Source organism: Schistocerca piceifrons, chromosome 6 (assembly GCF_021461385.2).
Source record: "Schistocerca piceifrons isolate TAMUIC-IGC-003096 chromosome 6, iqSchPice1.1, whole genome shotgun sequence".
NCBI lineage: Eukaryota > Metazoa > Arthropoda > Insecta > Orthoptera > Acrididae > Schistocerca > Schistocerca piceifrons.
Genome location: NC_060143.1, coordinates 68,452,145 through 68,464,569, shown reverse-complemented (window position 1 = coordinate 68,464,569; position 12,425 = coordinate 68,452,145).

Below are 12,425 nucleotides of genomic sequence, written 5' to 3'. Positions count from 1 at the left end.
GGGTCTGTTTGGAACATAGACCTCTCCATCTTCTTCTGCCTTGCCACCATCTCTCTGCCTTTGCCTTGGTCCAGTCTTCTCCTTTCATCTTGATACATTCCTCGACTCCTTTCAGCCATCTGTCTCTTGGTCTTCCTCTTGGTCTCTTTCCTTCCAGTTTCATCTTGTGTATCCTTCTGGATATCCACTTCTCCTCCATTCTCTTAATATGTCCATATCATCTCAGCCTTGTTTTCTCTATCTTCTCCTGTAATGGTTCCACCTTCATTAACTCTCTGATCCTCTCATTTCTTAACCTGTCTATCTTTGTCACTCCAATACTGTTTCTCAAGAATGTCATCTCACTAGCTTGTACTTTGCTTTTCTCTCTTCCTTTCATAACCCAGGCTTCTGATGCATATGTCAGGATCGGGACATAGTATGACCGGTATATAACCTTTTTACTGATTTGGAATACATCCTTGCTCCGTATCAGGCTTCTGACACTCTTCTGAAATGCTTCTGCTTTTTTCCCCTGCTCGTTTATATCTCTGTGGTTTTGTTTTTGTTTTTTTTTTTTTTTTGTTTTGTTTTTTCTGTATCAGGCTTCCTAGGAACTCGAAACTCTCCACTCTCCTCAATTGTTCCCCACCAATTGTTATTCCAGTTGTTCCTCTCTCCTGCTTTCTTGTTTTGATAATCACCTCTCTCTTACTTACGCCAAATTTCATCCCATATCCTTGTACTGTTCGTTCCCATACACCCTACTGCTCTTGTACTTCCTCCTCCTCATTACCCCCAATCATCAGATCATCTTCAAACTTGATAGCTTTCATCTTCGTTTCACCAATTACTTGTGCTGCTGTACTCATTGTATAATCCAACACTACAATGAAGAGTAATGGTGAAAGTGCACTTCTCTGCCTCAAGCTATTCTTCTGTTCAATTCATCTGATCTCTCTCCTCCCACTTTCACACAGCTCACACTTCCATGATGCATTTCTCTTATCCTCCAAATAATCTGTTTTGCTACTACTCTGTTCTACAGGGCTTTCCACACTTTGCTTCTAAATACACTATCATACACTTTTTCAATATTCAGGAAGGTCATTAGTAGATCTATTCCATATTTATAGTGCTGTTCCTGCAGTTGTCTTGCAGCAAAAATTAGATCCACTGTGCAACTTCATGTTCTGAAGCCATGTTGCTCTTCTCTCATTCTTCCTTCTAATTTTATCTGAATTCGTGCTTCCAAAATTTTCTCAAAAATTTTTGCACAATGACTCATCAATGTTATCCCTTGATAGTTCTTGGACTATTTTCTATTCCCCTTCTTAAAGATAAGGACAATTATTGCCTTCTTCCAGTCTTCTGGGATCATCTTGTCTCCACACAATTTTCATTACTTGATATAGCCATTGTATCCCCACCTCTCCTGCTGCTCTCGCCGTCTCTACACTTAGCACATCCATAAGGTCTTTTTCTGTTTGTTGTTCCTCCTCTTTATTCTCCTCTACTTGTTCCTCCTCATCCAGGTCTCCTTTCAGGTTCAGAAGTTCTTCAAAATACTCCTTCCACATATTCTTGAGTTCCTCCTTATTCTCTACATCTCGTCCACTTTTGTTCACCATTCGGGCATAATCTGCCGTACCGTTCTTCCTCTTACTTTTAATCATCCCATATAACACCTTTATTGAACCTTCACTATCCTCCTCCATCATTCTGGTCCACTGTTCCATCCACTTTCTTCTTTCCTCCGCCACCACTCTTTCTGCTTCCTTCTTGATACACTTCTCTTGTCTCTACTGTTCTCTTCTGAAACCATACCCTAAAGGCTCTATCCTTCTTCTGTACTATATCCTTTGTTTCATCATTCCACCAGGGTGTTTCTTTCCATCTCTTTTTGTTGCTTGTCCTCCTACATATTGCTTCTGCTGCACTAACTAATGTTCCCTTGAATCTACCCCATTCCTCTTCTACCGTTTTTGGTTCATCCTTTGGGATGCTTTCCTTTACTACTTGTAGGTACTGTAGCCTGCCTTCTTCCTCCTTCAACTTCCATACCCTTATATGTCCTTCCTGATTTTCTGTCCCTTTATTATCCATAGTCTGTCTCAGGTTCATTACCAGCAAACGGTGGTCATTATCCAAGGCATCTAATTGTATTACCTTAATGTTCAACCATTAATTCATGTAATTTGACTGGTGAAATGTATAGCAGCCTTTTTTGGGAACACTTCAGATGTTCACTAAATTGAAGAATTTCACAACGAAAACTTTCTAGATCATGAACACCTCAGTATTTTTGATGTTCCTGTTAACTGTTCTTTAGCTTCTTGTTTTATTACATTGTTTGTTAAAGGTAGGAAGAGATCGACTACTTTTCTTCTGCCTTGTAGTTCATCACAACTGCAGTAATTCTTCAGATTTTTGTCCATCAGGGAATCTTCTTATTTTGCGTTTCCTTTCATCAATGTATTCTTGATACAGATGCTCATGTAAGCTCATAGCTTGGTTTTCATATTCATCAAAATTTTCCCTAACACGACTGAAAAATGAAATCAGTGCAACTACTCAGTGACTTAATTTTTCGCTGGTTTGGGACTGGGTATTCTCAGGGGTTTAGAGTCATAATGTCATGTCTACAAAATTGGCCATTTTGATGTTTTTGGTTCACTACTATCTTGGAAAACCAACCTATTAAATGCAAAAACAGCAGAACTCCTATCTTTAGCCATTCTGGAGACTGTGTGTAGCATATCGACTACTTCATTTTAATATTTAATGTCATAGCAGCGTAGTGCCCTTTGCATCACTTTGGCTCTCTTCGCATTACTTTGGCATTAAAAGACATAACAGCCCTTGTGCAGATATGTCATTTGTCACTAAACAAAGGCTGTGTATTCTTAGACATGTGTCCAAAATGAGGAGCATCCTGTAGCCTTATACACATATTGTTGACGTAACACTTGTGATATTGTTGGCAACAGTGCTTACCCATTATTGTACTTCATGGAACACAACAAACCATTGTTAGATTAATCATTCAAGTCTTTGCTGCTGTGCACTCAAAATGTTTTCCACAGGGTGATTTATTTTCCAGAGGAATATTTATTTTGTAAATTTTGCTCCTGTAAAATACGTTCCCAAGCAGTGCCGACCTTAGGCATGTGCTAACGGTGCATCCACACAGGACCCCGCGTTCTAGGAGCCCCATGCATAACACTGAAGGTAATTTGAAAACTAGCACCTGTAATTTTGTTATTAAAGATAAATTGAAAAAAAGTAAAGGAAGGTGTTTCTGAAACTAGTTTTAATCCAATGTAATTCAATTATATACCCTTTGTGACATGACTATGGCCACTGGAGTACGTCTCAGAAAATTAGGCTTGCACTGAAGTCGAGAGAACCAGAGACTATGATTCTGATGCACTATAGTAATTGTTGTGACAGTGCCATGACATTTAACAGTGCCGCCACGACAGTACACGCAAACGGCGATAGAGGCGCTCTGCAACTCGGCTGAGCGCGGGAGCGCCACCTAGCTACGAACAGCGCCGGCCGCATGTCACGGCACGGCAGTCGAAGAAGAGATACCGAGTTATTATCATGTAACGGGCTATTGTTTCTAAGTGAGTGTGTTTGAATATCCACGCAATTATTGGTGATTAAAGGTTATAACACTTTTGGCGACAAGGATGGGATATTTTCACTGTGTTGTGGATTTGTGTGTTCGTGATGGGGCAGACATGGAACAGCTTATGCAAGCGCTCAATTAACAACAAACACAGCAGACGGCTGCTATGCAGGTGTTGTCGACATCGCTTACTCGTCGTCTGTCTTCCTCTTCTCCGCCTCCATTCCCTCCTTACGACGAGGCCGCTGAAGATTGGGAGGATTATGAGAAGCGTTTGCGGCAACACTTCTTGGCTTTCGGCGTTGTCGACGCTCCTATGTGTAAGTCGTTATTTCTATCTTGGATTTCCCCACGGATCTATCAGCTGCTATCTCAGTTAGCCCCTCTACGGGAACCTGCCTCTCTGTCCTTCCAAGAAATGTGTGACTTATTGTTTAACTATTACCGAAAAAACATCCACGTCGTTGCTGCCCACGTGGCGTTCTGCCGGTGTCATAAACAGCCCCATCAACCTTACCGAGCTTGGGCGGCGGAACTACACGGTCTGAGTAGGAAATGTCAGTTTGTCACGGACACTCATCATGATTCTTATGCTGATTCAATGGTTAGGGATGCTATTCTACGGCTTGCTCCTGATAAAAAAGTTCGGCAATGTGCCCTACAACTGCCAAACCCGTCGTTGTCGGAAGTTCTAAGCATCGCTCAATCCTTTGAAGTGTCTCACGCTGCTGGCGCGCAAATAGACGCGTGGTGTGATGTAGGTGCTGTACAGTCAACTTTCGACATGGACAATTTGCCTGTTTCACAGGAGAACGAAGATGTGGCGGCGGTTCATTCATGTACACAATGTCGCGTTGGGCCACAACGCTCGCAGCGAAAACAGCAACCACAGAAGCAGGTTCGTTCCACACTTCCTTCTTGTCCACGTTGTTTTGTACAGCATGACAGGGCCGCGTGTCCAAAACGTTGGGCCATGTGTAACTCATGTAGGAAAAAAGGCCACATTGCTTCTGTGTGTCAGTCCCCTAAAGTTCCTGTCGACGAGGATGAGGCATCGGACATGGATGTTAACTGTGTGCTTTCTCAAACAAATAAGTTGTTTATTACTGTTTGTGTTCTGGATAAAGACATTTGCATGCAAGTGGACACTGGCTCTGCAGTAACTCTCATTAATTCTCGCGCGTATTTGGAGTTGGGCTCGGCTCCCCTCCCTTGTCTCCAGTCACGTGAAATCTGAGAACTTATAATAAACAGAAAATCCCTATCATTGGCCAGTTTGATGCTTCCACTGCCTACAAGTCTGTTGTTAGGCCCCTCACGTTTTATGTGGTGGATCATGCGGGCACTGAAAACCTGTTCGGTTATGATGCTTTACAGTTGTTCGGGTTCTCCATTGATGATGATGTGTACCTCATATCTGAGGATATTCCGTATCAACAGCTGGATGGATTGTGTTCTGAATTTTCGTCTGTGTTCTCTGCTGGTCTGGGTCGTGCCAAGGATTTTGAAGCCCACATTACTCTTAAACCTACAGCTCGCCCTAAGTTTTTCCGGGCACGCCCTATTCCAGTGGTGTTGCGTGCACCTGTCAAGGCTGAGATAGACAGGTTAACAGCTTCAGGGATTCTCCTTCCTGTTACCTCCAGCGAATGGGCATCGCCAATTGTGGTGGTGTCTAAACCAAACGGGAGTCTGCGATTGTGTGGTGATTTTAAAGCCACTGTCAATGCTCAGAGCCTCATTGACACTTATCCTCTTCCCCATCCTGAGGGGCCAGTTCTTTTCCAAACTTGACTTATCAGAGGCGTACCATCAGTTGCCGTTGGATGCTTCTTCCAAGGAATTTCTCGTCATCAACACTCCTTGTGGGTTGTATCAGTACCAGCGGTTACCATTTGGCGTCGCTAGCGTGCCGGCCATTTTTCAGCGGTTTTTGGAACAGCTCACGGCTTCCGTTCCAGGCTGCATAAACTATCTGGATGACATTGTTGTCATGGGGGCCTCCACTGAGGAGCACCTTCGCAATTTGCATTCATTGTTTCGGGTTTTGCATTCGGCTGGGTTGAGGTGCAATCTGGACAAGTCACAGTTCTTCCAACCCTCCATCGTGTATCTTGGTTTCCACTTGTCCCATGAGGGTATACGTCCTCTACGTCAGCACGTTGCGGCCATTAACGCTCTACCCCGGCCGTCTACGGTCAAAGAACTTCAGGCATTTCTAGGCAAGATTGCTTATTATCACAAATTCATTCCATCCGCGGCGGCGGTAGCTCATCCTCTGCATCAGCTGTTACGCAAAACGTCCCTTTCTGTTGGTCCGATGAGTGTGAGCAGGCTTTTGTCTGCCTGAAGGCTCATTTGCAGTCGGCGCCTTGTCTTGCCACATTCCTTCCGGGCCAGCACTGGTTCTGGCGACTCACGTGTCACAGTATGGCCTAGGGGCTGTTCTCGCCCATCAGTATGAGGATGGGTCGGAACGACCCATCGCCTATGCTTCCAAGACCCTCAACGATGCACAACGGCATTACTCTCAAATCGAAAAGGAGGCGCTCGCTATCATTTATGCTCTAAAAAAGTTCAGTTTTTTGTACGGTTCTAAGTTTCACCTCATCACCGACCAGAAGCCACTGGTCTATCTGTTCAGCCCATCGGCGTCGCTTCCGGATAAGGCAGCTCACCACCTGCAACGTTGGGCCTTATACTTGTCTCGTTTTCACTATGAGATTCACTATCGCCCCACAGCCAGCATGCCAATGCTGACGCATTGTCGCGATGGCCAATGGGCCCTGACCCGGTTTTCGATCGTGATGAACTACTCTGTTTCCACATTGATGAGGAAGAACGTCGTGCGGTCGAGGGTTTTCCACTTACAGGTTCGCAGGTCGCATTGGCTACTGCGCGGGACCCGGTCCTGCGTCAGGTGATAGGTTTTGTTCAATGGGGTTGGCCGGACAGGACCAAGGGCCGGGCATCGGATCCCCTTCGCAACTACCATGCCTTGCGCCTTCGTCTGTCTGTTCGTGATGGTGTTGTTCTTCTGGCCACGGATGGCGCATCTCCACGGGTCGTGGTGCCAGCCTCTCTTCGCAAAGATGTTCTCAAACTGTTGCATGAAGGCCATTGGGGTATTTCTCGGACTAAGTCCCTGGCACGCAGGCACGTTTATTGGCCCGGTATTGATTCGGACATCGCCCACATGGTTGCTGCGTGTGGTCAGTGTGCTCAACAACTGGCTGCACCTCGTACAATGCCCTCACCGTGGCCTGATCCGGCGCAGTCATGGAAACGGGTGCACGCTGACTTTGCCGGCCCCTTCCTCGGTACTTATTGGCTACTGTTGATTGACGCCTTCTCGAAGTTTCCGTTTGTTGTTCAATGTCCATCGGCCACCACTGTGGCGACGACGCTGTCTTTGTCCAAAATCTTTGCGCTAGAAGGTCTTCCATCCACGATCGTCATGGACAATGGCCCTCAGTTCTCTTCGCAGGCCTTCTGTGATTTTTGTACTGGACAAGGGATTCATCATGTTACAGCACCGCCCTTCCATCCGCAATCAAATGGGGAAGTCGAGCGCCTTGTCCGCACTTCCAAAAGCCAGATGAAAAAATTGCTTAGTGATTTTTCCACAGATGACGCTCTGTTGCAATTTCTTATCGCTTCACGCCTCTGGGTGATCGCAGCCCTGCTGAACTCTTGCATGGCCGCCAACCGCGCACTCTACTGCACCTGCTTCACCCTGTCAGGCCTTGTGCTGTGTCCCCTAGTGCGGGAAAATACACGGTGGGCAACGACATGTGGGCACGAGGGTATGGATCTCGCCCTAAATGGATACCAGGGGTGGTCAAGGCTCTTCGCGGCCGCCGGCTTTGTGAAATACGTACGGACGACGGCATGGTTGTTCGCCATTATGACCAGATGTGCCCACGAGTGGTGGCCACGCCGGTGCCACCGCCCCTTCCTTCGCCTCCACCAGCCCGAGAAGCCAGTCCTGTTGCTGCTGCCGATCTACCGTACATGTTGATGCAGCCGATGTCGCTACCGCTTCCGAGTATGCTGGAACCGGCCCCAGTCGCGACGCCGCCTTCTCCGGGACCCATTTCGCTGGAACACACCCCCAGGTCCACGACACCTATGGATGCTGCTCCGGAGTTTTCACCCATCATCTCGTCGAGAAGGCACGTTCCACGCACGAGCTTCCGTCCTGGACATTTTCGACCATACTGTCGTGTCTCTCTGCGGGATCTTCTCGGGGTCTCATAAGAGGCCATGGATGTCTCCGCACTGTCCATGTCTCCAAGGAAATGAGGTTTTTTTTTTTTTTTTTTTTTTTTTTTTTTTTTTTTTTTTTTTTTTTTTTTCAAGGGGGGAAAAGTGTTGTGGCAGTGCCACGACATCATTTAACAGTGCCGCCACGACAGTATGCGCAAACGGCGATAGAGGCGCTCCGCTACTCGGCTGAGCGTGGGAGCGCCACCTAGCTACGAACGGCGCCGGCCGCATGTCACGGTACAGCAGTCGAAGAAGAGATACTGAATTGTTATCAGGTAACGGGCTATTGTTTCTAAGTGAGTGTGTTTCAATATCCACGCAATTATTGGTGATTAAAGGTTATAACAGTAATATCTGTCGTCAACCCATGACTGTAGCTCATTTGTAAATTAAGAGATACATGATTCATTGTTTCTCAGCCCCTCTTTGCACCCTTTCTACCCATTGTTGTGGCTAACAATCAAGCATTACCTTCTTCCATCAGCAGGTGTTTCTCACAGAATTATTTGTTAATTGTCAGTTTAAATGTGCTGTTCTTTTCCAGCTCACACGGTTTCACTTATTGTGTGTGCATTCTGTGTGGAGATAATAGTATTTTAGCCTGTCCTGTGAAGTTCAAGCGCCAACAAGGAAATGTCTTGTGAAAGGGACTGATTTGGAAAATACGATTCAAGTGCTCCAAAGATCAAGAAAAAGCTACAACATGAACTTTTGAAACATTTCTTCAACTAACAACTTTAAACAGTGAGACTAAAGTGTGCTTAAAGGCCAACGGCATCAACAGTAACCTCTCATCATCTGGCTCTTTAGATACAAGTGAACATAGGCCTAGTAGTAGCAATTGTGAAGTAATCACAAATTTGGACCCTGGCACTTGGCCTAATACGCTGACATCCTTCATGATAAATGAAATTGTACAGAAAAGCCCTCCAAAAATTGTAAATTTTGAGTGTCCCTTAAATGAGAACAGAAGAAAATTTTCAACTCATTTTTATGTAAGAGCTTTACCAAATGGAGAAAAAAGTTATGATAGATGGCTCGTGTATTAGAAACCTACCAACATAATTTTATTTTTCTTGTAAACTTATTGGATCTCCTTCAAACAAGCTGTCAAGTGATGGGTTCTGTGATTGGGTTCATTTAGGAAATTAGCTTCAAGAGCATGAGCAATTGTTTAACCATATAAATTGTGCAAAAAAATGGATAGAATGTGGGATATGTTTGAAACAAAAAATTCGTATTACCAAATTGACCTCAGACAACTGGGAAAAGAGAAGGAACATTGGCGTCAGGTTTCTAAAAAGAATTCTACTTACCATCAGATACCTAGCTTAACTTAATATGGCCTTACAGGGAACCAGTGACAAGTTCTGTCAAGGAAATAATGGTAATTTTCTTGGTTTGATCGAAATGATAGCTGAGTTTGATCCTGTTTTGCAGGAACATTTAAGGCGGGTAAAAACTCAAGAAATTCATAACCATTATCTAGGAAAAAACAGTCAAAAATGAACTCATAAATTTGCTTGCCAACAAAATAATAAACAGCATTGTTAATTTTGTGAAAGAAAGTAAATATTCTCCTGTCATACATGATTGTACTCCTGATACAAGCCACAATGAACAAATGACATTGATTGTTTTATTTGTGAATTTATCAGAAGGCGCAGTGACTATGGAACACCACTTCCTCGACTTCACGAACATTGCTTGAATGACAGAATAAAGTTTGACTGAAAACCTTTTATCAAAAATAGATCAAATAGAACTCAATATTAATGATTGCAGAGGTCAAAGTTACCAATAATGGCATAAATATGAAAGGTTATCGAAGTGGTGTTCAAGCCAGAGTCCTAAAGTGCAATTTGAGCGCATTTTATATGCCATTGCCAGCCACAGCCGTAATCTTGTGTTATCAGATATGGCAAGTGCACTCACATTTTTTGGTGTAATTCAAAGAATATACGTTCTTTTCAGTGCATCTACTCAGAGATGGGAAATTTTATTGTACGGGGTACCAACTCTTACCATGAAGAAGCTTTCATATAATCAATGGGAAAGTAGGGGGAAGAGTGTCCAAGGTAACTAGAGATTATAAGCTGGGCCACTGTGGGTGAGTCTGTGGTCAAGTTTCCCACAATGCCTTTCACACTGTGACGTCATCTGCTAGACAGCGGGCAGTGTGCAAATAGAACATGTACAATCAAGATGGAATACGAGGATAAATACTTATTGTAATAGCTTAGCGAGAGAGTGAAAGAGGTGAGTAACAACACAAGTAATTGTGCAGTTGCAAACTGTAACAATTATGGCTGTAAAACTGGTGATATAATATATCAACTCCCTAAAAATGCAATGCAATGGGAATGGGTTTGCTCGTTGCAAGTGAACAGATAAAATCAATGTTAACAATGTATGAATCTGTCCAACTCATTTTCTTCCGGAAGATTATGAGTGTGATTTAAAGCACGAGGTCCTTGGTTTGCCGATAAAAAAGAAGGTGAAAGCAAATGCAGTTTCATCACAGCATTTACCCAACTGGCATGGAGATGTACGTACATCTGAAATTAACAGTGAAGCTGCCGATCAGGTAAGCAAGCTAAATATACTGCCATTTAATGTTCATCTGATTGAACTAAATTACTGTGTTGATTTCGTTAACTTAAATCTTCTCAAATGGCATGTATTTTATGTATTGATACATAGTAATTATTTCTCACAAGTCATTAATAAAATAGACAACATGAAACAAACATCTTTTATTCCTGCAGGCTGTATGTGAGCAAGCTCTGCACTATGAAAATATACACTGCTGGCCATTAAAATTGCTGCACCATGAAGATGATGTGCTACAGACGCAAAATTTAACCGACAGGAAGAAGATGCTGTGATATGCAAATGATTAGCTTTTCAGAGCATTCACACAAGGTTGGCGCCAGTGGCGACACCTGCAACGTGCTGACATGAGGAAAGTTTCCAACTGATTTCTCATACACAAACAGCAGTTGACCAGCGTTGCCTGGTGAAACATTGTGATGGCCTCGTGTAAGGAGGAGAAATGCGTACCATCATGTTTCCGACTTTGATAAAGGTCGGATTGTAGCCTATCGTGATTGAGGTTTATCGTATCGTGACATTGCTGCTCGCGTTTGTCAAGGTCCAATGACTGTTAGCAGAATATGGAATCGGTGGTAATACGGAATGCCGTACTGGATCCCAATGGCCTCGTATCACTAGCAGTCGAGATGACAGGCATCTTATCCGCGTGGCTGTAACGGATCGTTCAGCCATGTCCTGATCCCTGAGTCAACAGATGGGGACGTTTGCAAGACAACAACCATCTGCACGAACAGTTCAACGACGTTTGCAGCAGCATGGACTATCAGCTCGGAGACCATGGCTGCAGTTACCCTTGACGCTGCATCACAGATAGGAGCACCTACGATGGTGTACTCAACGACGAACCTGGGTGCACGAATGACAAAACGCCATTTTTCTGGATGAATCCAGGTTCTGTTTACATCATCATATTGGACGCATCCATGTTTGGCGACATCGCGATGAACGCACATTGGAAGTGTGTATTCGTCATCGCCATACTGGCGTATCACCCGGAGTGATGGTATAGGGTGTCATTGGTTACACGTCTCGGTCACCTCTTGTTCGCATTGACGGCACTTTGAACAGTGGACATTACATTTCAGATATGTTACGACCCGTGGTTCTGCCCTTCATTCGATCCCTGCAAAACCCTACATTTCAGCAGGATAATGCACAATCGCATGTTGCAGTTCCTGTATGGGCCTTTCTGGATACATAAAATGTTCGACTGCTGCTCTGGCCAGCACATTCTCCAGATCTCTCACCAACTGAAAACGTCTGGTCAATGGTGGCCGAGCAACTGACTCGTCACAATATGCCAGTCACTACTCTTGATGGACTGTGGTATCGTGTTGAAGCTGCATGGGCAGCTGAACCTGTACACGCCATCCAAGCTCTGTTTGACTCAATGCCCAGGTGTATCAAGGCCGTTATTACGGCCAAAGGTGTTCTTCTGGGTACTGATTTCTCAGGATCTATGCACCCAAATTGCGTGCAAATGTAATCACATGTCAGTTCTAGTATAATATATTTGTCCAATGAATACCCGTTTATCATCTGCATTTCATCTTGGTGTAGCAATTCTAATGGCCAGTAGTGTAGATATGCAAAAGAGAGCAGTTGAGGCCTTGGAACCTGTGTCCCCAAAGAAGAAGAAAGTGAACCAAGTAACAGATACAGTGCCAATCTGTGAACTCAGTGATTTAAGACTTAAGAACAAAGAAATCAAAAGACTGAATAAAGTAATAGAAGCTTTGAATAAGAAAAATGCAGCACTAGAAATGACCCTAAAAGAATGTCATGCAGCCCTGAAATGGGTCTAAGCTGTCAGGTACATGTTCTTAAAACGGAGAAAATTAAGTGCAACTGTGAAAGAAAGTGTGATAAGGAAAGGTACAAAATATTTTACTGAAAAGTTTCACTCCAGGACGAATTCACTGTT